We start from the raw sequence: 14,639 nt of genomic DNA, 5'->3' as shown, positions 1-14,639 counted from the left end.
GGAAAGTATTCAGACCCCTTGACCTTTTCCTCATCAATCTACACACAATACCTCATAATGACAAAGCAAAAACAGTTTTTTAGAAATAAAAAACGAAAATGTCACATTTACAGTATTCAGACTCAGTACTTTGTTGAAGCACCTTTGGCAGCGATTACAGCCTCGAGTCTTCTTGGGTATGATGCTACAAGCTTGACACACCTGTATTTGGGGAGTGTCTCCCATTCTTCCCATCCTCTCAAGCTCTGTCAGGTTGGATGGGGAGAGTTGCTGCACAGCTATTTTCAGGTCTCTCCAGAAATGTTCGATCGGGTTCAAGTCCGGGTTCTGGCTGGACCACTCAAGGACATTCAGAGACTTGTCCCGAAGCCACTCCTGCATTGTCTTGGCTGTGTGCTTAAGGTCATTGTCCTGATAGAAGGTGAACCTTCACCCCAGTCTGAGGTCCTGAGCTCTCTGGAGCAGGTTTTCATCAAGGATCTCTCTGTACTCTGCTCTGTTCATCTTTCTCTCGATCCTGACTAGTCTCCCAGTCCCTGATGCTGAAAGAAATCCCCACAGCATGATGCTGCCACCACCATGCTTCACCATAGGGATGGTGCCAGGTTTCCTCCAGACGTGACGCTTGGCATTTAGGCCAGAGTTCAATCTTGGTTTCATCAGACCAGAGAATCTTGTTTCTCATGTTCTGAGAGACTTTAGGTGCCTTTTGGCAATCTCCAAGCGGGCTGTCATGTGCCTTTTATTGAGGAGTGGCTACCGTCTGGCCACTGTACCATAAAGGCCTGATTGGTGGAGTGCTGCAGAGATGGTTGTCCTTCTGGAAGGTTCTCCCATCTCCACAGAGGAACTCTAGCACTTTGTCAGTGATCATCGGGTTCTCAACTCTCTGGTCAAGGCCCTTTCCCCTGATTGCTCAGTTTGGCTGAGCGGCCAGCTGTAGCAAGAGTCTTGGTGGTTTCAAACATCTCCTATTTAAGAATGATGGAGGCCACTGTGTTCTTGGGAAACTTTAATGCTGCAGAAAATGTTGTGATACCCTTCCCCAGATCTGTGCCTCAACACAATACTGTCTCGGAGCTCTATGGACAATTCCTTTGACCTCATGGCTTGTTTTTTTATATAGACAGGTGTGTGCCTTTCCAAATCATGTCCAATCAATTGAATTTACCACAGGTGAACACCAATCAAGTTGTAGAAACATCTCAGGGATGATCAATTGAAACAGGATGCACCTGAGCTCAATTTCGAGTCTCATAGCAAAAGGTCTGAATACTTATGTAAATAAGATATTTCAGTTTTTTTTTTTATTAGCAAATAATCTAAAAAACAGTTTTCGCTTTGTCATTGTGGGATATTGTGTGTAGATTGATGAGGGTAAAAAAATAAAAAATAAATCAATTTTAGAATAAGGCTATAACGTAACAAAATGTGGAAATGAATACTTTCCAAGTGCACTGTATGTGCTTGTGTGTGTGGCAGTGTGGGACATGGCTGAGTCTGATTGATTGTATTTATATCTAAACAAAAGAGCGGGCCATGGGGGAATGCAGGGGGAAGGGTGGGAGCGGAGGGGACACCTCAAAGAAAGAAAGGAGGAAGGAGAGAAAAGACCACTCCAAAGAAAGCATCCAGCAGGATGACCCTTGACCCTGACTGGCTGTAAATCTGTCCTCTCATTCTATAGCCCAGAACTCACTCGCCCTAGCTTTTGTTGTTTCTTGAGTAAAGAAAAATAAGATTGAGGAAAAGTGTGAGTAGTTCCCATAAAAAACATTGACAATGCTCATTTTGTTCTCTCACATTGATGAGTAATTGGTTGGGCATACAGTTCTTTCCAGAGTAATTTGAAGTGTTAGTTAGTGTAGCATAATACATTGAATATACATTGGATGCTTAGTATGGGCTTACAAAGGATTCTGTATGAACTGAATCAGTGGTGGGGGTATTTTAATTGGGGTAGAGTCCAGTGGCGGTCGGTGCCATTTAAGATGAGGGAGGACACATTTTTTTTCATGAGCATGGCCTTATTTCTATTACAGCATGTTGGATGACTGTCTTTCATATTCCATTCACCCAGTTAAATGTAACATTGATAGGTTTAGGCTACTACATGATACTCAAATTTTCCCTGTACCCATCATGAGGTTGCTACAACCTAGCCTATGAATGAAAGTTTACAATGTAGGGGCACAGGTCGAGAGAAATTTGAGTAATCAAGGTGACAGACATTGACACATTCAATACCGCCTTGCACACTCTTGCCTGCATCTAGCTGATCTAGGGTGTAATTATTAGTCCCAACAGTTGACAACGAGAGTGTCTATTGGACAAATTCAGGTTTTTGTTCTGTTTGCTTCTGTTTAGGAAAAAAATATATACAGAATCGGCGGATTGAATACACCCCTGATCTCATGCAAATACAGTTCACTTTCATAGCAGCCACATACATACAATACAGAATGATCGTTGTAGAATTTCTTCTCGCATCTACGCACTCTCCTCATCTCAGCTTTCCCTTCACTTGTGGAATTCAGTGCAGAATACATCAGTTGTCTGTGACCAAGCGAAAAAACCTTTCCAAGCCAAACGTTCATATCATAACCGCTAACCGCTACACACAGCCTACATCGTTGTCACCATATTATGTCATAGCCAACATAGCTACTAGAACTAATGCGTTAATAAACCCGCTACAATCATGCAGTACAGTGTACAGTCACAAAGGCGTTTAGCAGTTACACCGGCGGGCCCGGTTGGCAATACATCTATAAAACTAAACGCTTACCTTGATTTGGAAGAGTTCCAGTGTTGGATAGCCAGCTAGCCAACATAGTATCCCTCTCTGTTTGAGCCAAGTGTTTGAGTAGGTTAAACAAGCTAGCTGCATTCTCTTGCTAAGTATGTGAAAGTAAAAATTCAAAAAACTATGAAATACAGCTAGCTTTCTCCATCTCTCGCTTCTCCTTCATTTTTGAAGAAATTAATTTGTTCAAAACTGTTCAAAAATTATCTCTCTTTGAGTCAACTACTCATCACATTTTATGCACTGCAGTGCTACCTAGCTGTAGCTTATGCTTTCAGTACCAGATTAATTTTCTGATCATTTGATTGGGTGGACAACATGCTGCAAGAGCTCTGGTTGAAGGACGTCCTCCGGAAGTTGTCATAATTACTGTGTAAGTCTATGGAAGGAGGTGAGAACCACAAGCCTCCTAGGTTTTGTATTGAAGTCAATGTAACCAGAGCAGGACGGAAACTAGCTGTCCTCCGGCTACACCATGGTGTTGCCCTACAGAGTGCTGTTGAGGCTACTGTAGACCTTCTTTGCAAAACAGTGTGTTTTAATCAATTATTTGGTGACGTGAATATATGTTTTATCTAAAACTATCTTACATTTTTCTGAAATTCCCTGAGGAGGATGGTCCTCCCCTTCCTCCCATGAGGAGCCTCCACTGGTAGAGTGTCTCTTCTAGTTGTTTGACTTCCCTGCAGGGAGGAAGATGGAGGATTGACTAGTAAATTGCTAGATGTCTGGTTGGCTTTGTTAACCTGTTTGGGCTGCAGGGGCAGTATTGAGTAGCCAGATAAAAGGTGCCCATTTCAAACGGCCTCGTACTCAATTCTTGCTCGTACAATATGCATATTATTATTACTATTGGATAGAAAACACTCTCTAGTTTCTAAAACCGTTTGAATTATATCTGTGAGTCAAACAGAACTCATTTGGCACAAACTTCCTGACCAGGAAGTGGAAAGTCTGAAATCGAGGCTCTGTTCTACTTCCTGCCTATAAATGGGCATGATACGTATTAGTATACATGCACTTCATAGACCTTCCCCTGGATGTCAAGAGGCGGTGAGAGAAGAAATTGAGTGTTTATCTTGGTCTGAAGTGGAATACAAGCTCTTTGTATGACGTGTCCCCCATTTCCTGTTTTCTGGAGAGCGCGAGGAGGTACCTGGATTTGCCTTCTGTTTAGCTGCCGTTATAGGCGACTACTATCTCCGGCTTTGATTTTATTTGATACATGTGACCATATCATCGTAAAGTATGTTTTTTCAATATAGTTTAATCAGATTATTGAAATTTTTTCGGGAGTTTTGCCGTGTTCCGTTCTCTGACTTTGTTGACGATGGAGAGATTCGTGCCACTTGGCTAGTGTGCTTGCTAAATCGAGAGGGAAAGTGGCCGTTCTAAATCCAAACAACGATTGTTCCCGACAAAGGACCCCTTGTCCAACATTCTGATGAAAGATCAGCAAAAGTAAGAAACATTTTATGATGCTATTTCATATATCTGTCCTACATGTGAACTCGTCGTCGGCGCCCAACTTTTGGGTACTCTAGCTATACCGAAGCTGGATGTCGTAATGAAGTTATTTTTTAGAATTCTAACACTGCGATTTCATTAAGAACTAATGGATCTATCATTTCCTATACAACATGTATTTTTTAGTTATGTTTATGAATAGCTATTTGGTCAGAATATGTGTGTCAGAAAAAGTGTCAGAAAAAAATCCGGACGTTATGGGAAAAAGTAGCTAAGTTAGCACAATGTATAACCATTGATTTCAGCTCTAAATATGCACATTTTCGAACAAAACATAAGTGTATGTATAACCTGATGTTATAGGACTGTCATCTGATGAAGAATATCAAGGTTAGTCAAAAATTATATATCCTTTACTGTTTTGTCACGATCGCTAACTTTTACTGCTGGGAAATGGCTTGTGTTTCTGGCTATTGTGCTAAGCTAATATAACGCTATACAGTGATCCCTCGCCACTTCGCGGTTCACTTATCGCGGATTCGCTATTTCGCGGATTTTCATAATGCATTTTTTTTTTTTTTTTGGTGCATTGTGCTCTGCATTCTGATTCGCTAAAAACTCACTCCCGCTTCTTGTATCAAAACATGCTACGAATTGTGCTATCATTTTGTCGTCTCGTGCAGTTATGTGTACGTACATAAAACAGCTTGGCAAATTTACATTAAGTTGGCCAAATTATCTTGTAATTTCGAACATCTCCTAAACCCATAATGTCGACGAAACGGCCTACACGTGAGTCACTGTATTTGTATACATGTAATAGTTGCTAATTGTAAAAAAAAAAAAAGTTTTCTATTTCGCGGATTTCACTTATCGCGGGTCATTTTCGGAACGTAACCCCCGCGATAAACGAGGGATTACTGTATTGTGTTTTCGCTGTAAAACACTTAGAAAATCTGAAATATTGTCTGGATTCACAAGATGCCTGTCTTTCATTTGCTGTACACTATGTATTTTTCAGAAATGTTTTATGATGAGTATTTAGGTATTTGGCGTTGGTGTCTGTAATTATTCTGTCTGCTTTCGGTGCAATTTCTGATTGTAGCTGCAATGTAAACTATGATTTATACCTGAAATATGCAAATTTTTCGAACAAAACATAGATTTATTGAATAACATGTTATAAGACTGTCATCTGATGAAGTTGTTTGTTGGTTAGTTTGGTTGGTTCTTGGTTAGTTAGGTTGGCTTTGTGCATGCTACCTGTGCTGTGAAAAATGTCTGTCCTTTTTTGTATTTGGTGGTGAGCTAACATAAATATACGTGCTGTTTTCGCTGTAAAACATTTTAAAAATCGGACATGTTGGCTGGATTCACAAGATGTGTACCTTTCATATGCTGTATTGGACTTGTTAATGTGTGAAAGTTAAATATAAAAAAAAATATATCTTTTGAATTTCGCGCCATGCACTTGAGCTGGCTGTTGTCATAAGTGTACCGACACCGGGCTGCAGCCATAAGAAGTTAAGTACAGTTAAAAATCAAGGTTCTGAAAGACTAGTGTTGTCTCAGTACTCCACTAGGTATGGTTTTGTCCATGTGGCTGCTAGTTCTGTAAATAAACCTTTAACAGGGCTCCTCTTCCTGTCAATAATCTCTTTTAAAGGAAGCCTCCAGCTGAGGTTAAAGGTCTGTGTGTTGACAGTCTCTCTGGATGGTACAAAGTTAAACGCCTGGTATTGTTTGTTTTTACAGTGTCCCCACACAGGAACAGCACAGCTTCACTTATTTACCTGGTAAACACTAATCACACAGGATGCTTTGTAAGGTTTTTCTCACAGCGATTTTCCGTGTGCGGTCACTCGACACTCTGGTCATCAATGTTTCACTGGTCATGAGGAAATTGTCTATATGTTTGGCCATCACATTCATTTGGGATGTGGATTGGCTAACACATGGTAACGTGGGATTTAGCTGATTGATTCCCACACCTTATACTAGCCAGACGGACAGGGTGGGACTTCTCCCGAGAGAGTACCGACGATGTCAAGGCATCCTGGCGAGTGGCGACATCATTCACCTTAGAGAGGAGGGAACCTTCCCTGCCACTCACAATCAAACTCCATGTCTGGAACTCCAATTATAACTTATTTCGTTCTAAACTAAAGCAAAGAGGGGGACTCCCTTATATACTCATTAACAGGTGATTCCAGAGAGTATGACTCTTCCAGAGAGTCCCACCCTTATTTGATGATTAATGTTGGCATAAGACTGGTGTAAATGCAAATGACCATAACTAGATCATAGGTCAGTGTGACAGTTTTCTACAGTGTGCAGTGATGATATATGACAGTCCTGGGGTTGACCAAGGTGCTTACGCCCAAGGAAGTGTTCACAGAACCCAGTGCCCACTGAGTGTTACTGACATCATAGCACATGTCATAGTTTGTCGCTCACAAATTGTCACTATTATAGAATCACCCAGTTCAACTATTTAGTGTCTCTAAACAGAGAAGTTCTTTGTGTGATATTTTGGATTCAGTTTATGTAAATGTAACATTTAGGGTTCCTAATGTATGACTGGCTCATATTACGTACAGTAAAACAGTGAACTTTGCAGTTATTGTTCAAACAGGCGTCATTGAAATCGAGATAAATTGGCAGTTTGGTTTAAAAACCCTGTGTCCTCCGTGTAAGACATGAGTAGAGTAAAACGGTTGAGTCATTCCACCTTTGACCCATCACTCTGCATGATGTGTGTAAAGATATTGTACTGCATGTCATTATAAAGACAGTGAAGCAGATGTCTTTAGTTTCCCTCGAAACGGCCAGAAAAGACTGAGTAGTGGTGTGTCTAATGGACTGAAGACGATCGGTAATTCTAAGGGACATGTACTCTGCTGGAGACCAGTGTCTTCACAGTTGTTAAGTATGCAGTAGTCTCTCTGGGCACAACGGGATTCAGATGCAATCCAAATGTACATCTGGAAGACCTCTAGGAACACTGACGGACCACTTAGCTAGTAGCTATACTAGCTGCTAGTTAACTTTAGGAGCTGGATTTGCCTGTCTTTGCAATTTGTTTGTTTGCGCTCTTTAGCATTTAGCTAAAAGCATCCATGAGAATTCGCTATTACTTTTACCTTGTGTGCTATGCCGGTAATACCGTAAATCCCGGGATGGCAGAAGAACGATATGACGGTTTGAAAATCTGGTTACCGCCCATGCCTAGTACAGTCTGTCACAGAGACTCTCTCCTTCTCTCCTCCTCTTCACCTCTCTCACACTGAGACCTACTGAGGGGTAGTTTCCACTGAACAAGTTGTGTGGTGAGGGTTGTTTCAAAAGTGTGGGTCATTATTGTGTGTGTGGGTGTGTGGTAGAGGGCAGGGTGTGAAGTTCTCTGATACAGGTTGTCTTACATGGGCTAGTTTTAAGAGAAACGTTTCAGGAAGTAAATCAATCTTTGTAGGCCCAGGTCATAATAGAAAGGTCAAGTGTAAAGTTGTTGGGCATTTCTGGGGCTGATCAAAGTCAAATCGCTTATCGGCTCAAATGGATCGATATCACATTACCACAGTGGCCCCTGTCGGCATGCAGAGCGAGAGAGAGAGGGGCCGAGGAGGGCCAATGTCTGGCTGGACTGGAGGAAGCCAGGAATTAATTTCTGATGGACAGCGCTAATGTCTTTCAGACCAGGGCCTGGAGCTACAAAGCGTTCTCCGTAACACGAATGCTGTGTGGCAGGCATGCGACGAGCAAGACCATCTGTTTACCAGACACTCACGCACACACAAGCACACACACAGGCACACTGTCAGAGGTGCCAAACGGATCGATTAGCAGACAAGGGGTGTGAGGAGCACAGTGGGGGGGTGGGTGGCAGGAAGACTCAGGGTCACAGGGAGATGGTGTCCCATTTCAGCGCATGCTAAATCAGTTACCATCTCCACCACACAAAGCCCAGCCTCCTCACACAATCCCCAAACCATCTCACTCAATCTAGATAATAAGTGGATGGTTTCCAATTACGGTAGTGTTCAACTGAAAGGACATAGCGCCTCTCATATGAACCATACCAGCTCAAGGAAATGATTCCTGAAATGATTGCTATTGTTTCTGGTCCGTGTTTGTATCCTGTAAAGGATTGAGCTGATCTTTTTGGACTATTCTGGATGTCAGGCGTGTGTTAGAGAGAACTGGTCTGGTTTGATGTGAGCGGTGCCAAAGAGTTGGGGTTGTGTGTCAGTCAGCTGTGGATGAAGCATAATGTTACTGAACATGTACGTACGTTTGATTGTAGCGAGCACATTGTACTGCTGTAACAATGGTGAGGACTACTGCCCGAGCTCTCTATTTGCAGGGTGTGGGTGTCTGTACAGTGTATCAGTATATCAGCCTAGTCCTCTGCTCTTACCCAGAGGGATGCACTCTAAGCCGCAGAGCAGAGCACACTGTGCCGACCATATTAGAACACACTAATGCCTTCTCCAAGGCCTTAGCCTGATACCCTACCATGCTACATAACAGACAGATTCTCTCTCCTCCGTCTCTATGCACATCTGGGATTCAGATTTTCCTGTTTGTCAACAAAGGCCTCCTAGAGACTGAAATTGAGCAGAAGGATTTTTGGGGGGTTGGGATTTTGAGCTGCCGTCTCTGCACGTTTCTGAATGCGTGATCATTCTGTACTGTACGAGGCCTGTTGTTATCCCTTTACAAGCTATATGTTGGATGGATGAAACAGGACAGTACTGCTCTGTCCCTCCCTGGTCCTGGTTAGCTCCCTTGTGGAGATGTCTGGTGTGACAATTCTACCTCGGTGGCCACTGCTGGTTTACGAGGACAGCAAAGTGATGGCTAGCCTAACTTTGATTGGCAAACATTTACTGGGTTGGAAGAAATGGTCAGACACAAATTGAAAACAAACCAATAGAATCCCATCCTTGAGTTAGAGAGGACTTAAACAGATTGGAAATGTTTTTCCTCCCCTGAAAATGAGTGAATTTGTAAAGGATGCACCCTCGCTGACTGTTCCACTCTCAGAGAGTCTGCTAATAGACAATCCCCTACAATAATGTAGTGTTTAACCCAAAACCACATCATCTCGTACAGTACATGATGGATTTGAGTTGAGCTTGTGTCAGTGGGGAATTAGCCCCAAACAGAGCTAAATGTTTATTATGGGTGATTATTTCTCTGCTGATGTTCTCTCTCTCTCTCTCTCTCTCTCTCTCTCTCTCTCTCTCTCTCTCTCTCTCTCTCTCTCTCTCTCTGTCTCTCTGTCTCTCTGTCTCTCTGTCTCTCTCTCTCTCTGGGTGGTTGTGGTTCCTCTGATTGAATAGGCATCTCTGCATGTTAACTCCCTGTCTCCCCGGGACACTCAGCTCATTAACCTTATTACATACAGGAGCAAAACATCTCCTCCATCAATTCCTCCTCTATCTAATTAAAACACTCTCGCTTTTTCCTCTTCAAATTTTTGTCAGTGAAGAGGTATTAGACTACAACAAAGTGTAGGAGGAATTAGATTGTGGTACCCACAAGGACGGACACACACACACACACACACACACACACACACACACACACACACACACACACACACACACACACACACACACACACACACACACACACACAATCCCTTAAGGTGGTGTTTTATTAAGTTACAATTTTGCTGTTACACTTCTCCCCCTGGAGCTGTTCTATTTACACTGGCAGGAACAGCTCTTATTCTAAGGGGACTCATTTTGTCCAAAATACCCTGATTCTATTAACCCAGAAATGAGCCAAAAGAGTCTTGTCTTGAGTTTCATACATTGGTGTTACCTGGTCGTGACTGTTGTGGTCTAGTTAACTATAATTTACTGTGATTCTCTGTGAAAGGAATTTAATTCTCCTGACTTCAATTGTTTAGAAGCAGTAAAATACAGTGCCTTCAGAAAGCATTCACACCCCTTGACTTTTTCTTCATTTTGTTGCGTTACAGCCTGAATTTAGATTTTGTTTGTCTCTGGCCTCCACACAATACACCATAATGTCAAAGTGGAAGTATGTTTTTTGACATTTTTACAAATGAATTAAAGATGAAAAGCTTAAATGTCAATAAGTATTCAACCCCTTTGTTATGGCAAGCCTAAATAAGTTCAGGAGTAAACATTTACTTAACAAGTCGCATAATAAGGTGCATGGACTTACTCTGTATGAATAATAGTGATTAACATGATTTTTGAATGACTACCTCATCTCTGTACCCCACGCATACAAATTATCTGTAAGGTCCCTCAGTCTGGCAGTGCATATCAAACACAGATTCAACCACAAAGACCAGGAAGGTTTTCCAATGCATCGCAAAGAAGGACATCAATTGTTAAATGGATTTTTAAAAAGCAGACATTGAATATCCCTTTGAGCATGGTGAAGTTATGAATTACACTTTGGATGGTGTATCAATACACCCAGTCACTACAAAGATACAGGCGTCCTTCCTAACACAGTTGCCGGAGAGGAAGGAAACGTCTCAGGGATTTCACCATGAGGCCAATGGTAACTTTAAATCAGTTACAGAGTTTAATGGCTGTGATAGGAGAAAACTGAGGATGGATCAACAACATTGTAGTTACTCCACAATACTAACCTAATTGACAGAGTGAAAAGGATGAAGCCTGTACAGAATAGAAAAATATTCTAAAACATGCATCCTGTTTGCAACGAGGCACTAACAGTAACACTGCAGAAAATGTTAGGTTTGGGGCAAATCCAATTCATCACATTACTACAGTTGTACCACTCTCTGTATTTTCAAGCATAGTGGTGGCTACATCATGTTATGGGTATGCTTGTAATCATTAAGGACTGGGGAGTTTTTCATAAAATAAAAAACAGAATGGAGCTAAGCACAGACAAAATCCTAGAGGAAAACCTGGTTCAGTCTGCTTTCCACCAGACACTGGGAGATGAATTCACATTTCAGCAGGAAAATAACAAGGCCAAATCTACACTGGAGTTGCTTACCAAGAAGACAGTGAATGTTCCTGAGTGGCCGAGTTCAGATTTTGACTTAAAAATACTTGAAAATCTATGGCAATACCTTAAATTGGTTATTTAGCAATGATCAACAACCAATGTGACAGTGCTTCAAGAATTTTGAACAGAATAATGGGCAAATGTTGCTCAATCCAGGTGTGGAAAGCTCTTAGAGACTTACCCAGAAAGACTCACAGCTGTAATTGCTGCCAAAGGTGCTTTTACAAAGTATTGACTCAGGATTGTGAACACTTACGTGAATTAGATATTTCTGTGTTTCATTTTCATTAAATGTTTGAACATTTGTTAAAACATGTTTTTACATTGTCATTCTGATGTATTGTGTGTAGATTTTGAATTCGGGCTTTACTCAACACTTTCTGAAGGCACTGTAGCCATGGTGGAACCCCAAAATACTACCTTACAAGTATTGCACTCTATTTTCCTTTGGAAGGGGTATTTTCACTGCGGTTATATGAGTTACCTCATATTCCATATATAGGTTGGTAATCAGTGCTGGTTGTGCTATCTGGGCTGAGGATCAGCTCTGGGGTAAATAGATCCACGTGTCTGCTGGCTGTTTGACTGACAGCCTGTCACATCCTCTTTGCCATCGTACAGAGCTTGCTCAGATAGGATCTCTGGGAGTTAGGCTGGCCTGTCTTTGATCCACTGGGCCCGGGCTCAGCTCAGCCGGGCCTGCCTGACTATGGGTTGTAGTGTGTTCTTACTTTGGAGCTATGTTTTTTCATGAGACAAGCGGTACTACTGATTGTGAGGCCTTTTCTCTCACTAGAAAGAACACATGGATTAGTGTGACAAATAATCAATCATTATTTCCTCACATAAAACTATAGGCAGATTTGTGAGTGTGTACCATTTAATTTGATTCGAATAAGATAAAAGCAGGGTTTCCTAAACTCGATCCTCGAGACCCCAAGGGGTGCACGTTTAGTTATTCGCCCTAGAACTACACAGCTGATAATTTGAATCAGCTGTGTAGTGTTAGGGCAAAAACCAAATGTGCACCCTTTGGGGTCCCGAGGTCCAAGTTTGGGAAACGCTGGATAAAAGGATATTTGATTCTGAGAAGGTTTGTGGGAGTTCTGTTTGCTTTTCTTCATCATTGCCCAGTGAGGATCTTCTCAGAACACACCTACATTATAATAACCTCGACCCAAACCTAACAACCATAGAATCTCTTCATAATTGTTGTTCCTGTGAGGACCTAGAGCCTGGAGAAGGGTTTCCCTGCATAGAAAAGCATCAGAGCACAACCAGAGGCAGCATGGCTAGAGGGAGAAAAGGGCCTTGAGAAGAACCAGATTCATGCTCAGTACAGGTCCGCGGACCAACTTACTATTGAGAGTTAGAATAGTAGAATGAATCCACAAGATGCAATTTCAAAATGTGGCTGTGCATCAGCAGTTGTTCTCTTATGTCAGTTACTGACATTCACTCACTCATGTCACCTAACATGGTTTAGATTGGTAAATTAGTCTAGCCACCTATCTAAACTTGTAATCGATTTTGTTAGTCACTCTCACTCAGATATCCTATTAAAAACTACAAACATTTCTCTCTTCCCCATGGCAAAATGAGTAGAATTGTATGAAATTAGTTCAAACTGCAATGTATTCTCTATGCCCAGTGTTTCATTTGTAAATTGGGAGGTGCCGGAACAAAAAGTTTGTAGCCTAGGGTCCGGGAAGATTTTGACATTTTTTATGTATTTATACATAATTTTACATGACTGCAGACTTTGGCAGAATCTTTTTCAATACCAAAAAAATTATTGAAATGACAGGCCACTTTGACACTGAAACTGAGATCATTAAAAACGTCTTGAATCCATCAATAGCCTAGGCCTAGGTGTGTGGAGACACATATTGTACAATATGAGGAGGAAATTATAGTCCTAAAAAAGCTTTCCAGTTTAACCGAATCATCCAATGACGCGCAGCTCACTCATCAGCGATGGCTGATGCCCTTGTGTCAAAAGCCTCTCTGTTGTTTTCCTTTGCAAAACAATGCTGTTTGCTCAATAGGCCTATTTGGAAGTTGATAACATATTTGGTAGCCTAAAGGCAGATTAGTCTTCTCTTTTCAGCAGGAGCCATTTGCTTTCCAATCTGTGTTTTCCCACGATTGTATTTGCAATATTGCGAAAGCCCTGTTTTGGCTGCATGCTATTCACTGACAGATTTGACACGTGTTCCCAACTGTAGGCATGGCCTGTTATTGGGCTACACACAATCCACAGCTAGACACATTAAAAAAAAAAAAAAAGCTATTGTTCTTCTGTGACTAAATTATAGGCCTACTCCAGGTGTAGTCTTCTGAATTATTACATTTCTTTCTGAACAGACAGCAGTAATTCTATAACTTCTTGGCAAATGTATTTCAATTGATCAGGGCTGCTGCCGGAACCTCCAGAACCCTTCCCGTGGCTATGAGTACATAAATGCAACGCTGGAGAGATGAGTTGCAGGCTAATGTCTATCAGAGCAGAGAGAGGGAGAGCGATCATAGAAAGTAAATGTCATTCTAGTTCTGTGAGAGATACAGGCATGCTTCTCTCTCTCCTCACAGCAATGGACATGCATTTGTCTATAGGCTACAATGTTGTGCAAACCAAAAACCTGGGCCGGACTAACTCAAATCAATTCTTAGAATATCAGGCACGTTTTCACAACGTTTTTTAGTGGGAAGGGGAATTACAGAGGAGGCAACTCAAATTAACCCTGATTGCTTTTATTACATTTTTTACATTGCAAACAGTGAAGAAAAAAAAATTATGCCATGAGGGGTACCAGATCCTGGCAAATGAGTTCCGGAATGAAACAGTCCAAAACTGAGAGGTGCCAGATCCTGTTCCGGCAGGATCCGGCTCAAATTAAGCACTGTCTACGCCCCATGGCAAAATGTGTAGAATTCCAGGAAATGAAGTGTATAAAACGTTTTTTTCTTTGCTATCAAGAAGGGGGCTGTTCAAATGTTTTGCTCGCAAGGGCCCCCAAAAGGCTAGGACCGGCTCTGACTGCATGTGGGTATGGATGTGGGTACGCAGACCCATGAGCCACTGCGGCCCTCATGATGAGTTCAGATTTTTTGTGGCCCCCATCAGTGTCAGAGTGCAGTGTAGTGCATCGGTGCATGGCAGCGCCAGCAGCTCTAGTTTAGGGGCAGGGGTGGCATAAACATGAAGATCTCCCCTCCCGTCTCTCTGCGGCGCTGCATCAGAGCTGGAGGCCTGGCCGGCAGGAAACAGATAACTTTGATCAGGGTCTGCATGTGGCCAGCCGCAGTGCAAAAATTTGGATTTTCCCCCTACATT

General features: G+C 42.0%; 1 protein-coding gene across 1 annotated transcript in view; it reads left to right on the top strand.

The window, feature by feature from the left end:
- The window catches only part of LOC120052567 (PR domain zinc finger protein 5-like), a 64,439-nt gene that overhangs the window by 37,660 nt on the left and 12,140 nt on the right, over positions 1–14,639 (top strand). The window lies entirely within an intron of this gene.

This window comes from Salvelinus namaycush, chromosome 8 (assembly GCF_016432855.1).
Source record: "Salvelinus namaycush isolate Seneca chromosome 8, SaNama_1.0, whole genome shotgun sequence".
Lineage (NCBI taxonomy): Eukaryota > Metazoa > Chordata > Actinopteri > Salmoniformes > Salmonidae > Salvelinus > Salvelinus namaycush.
The sequence above is the reverse complement of the archived record's forward strand: the minus strand, read 5'-3'. Positions and strand labels throughout refer to the sequence as shown.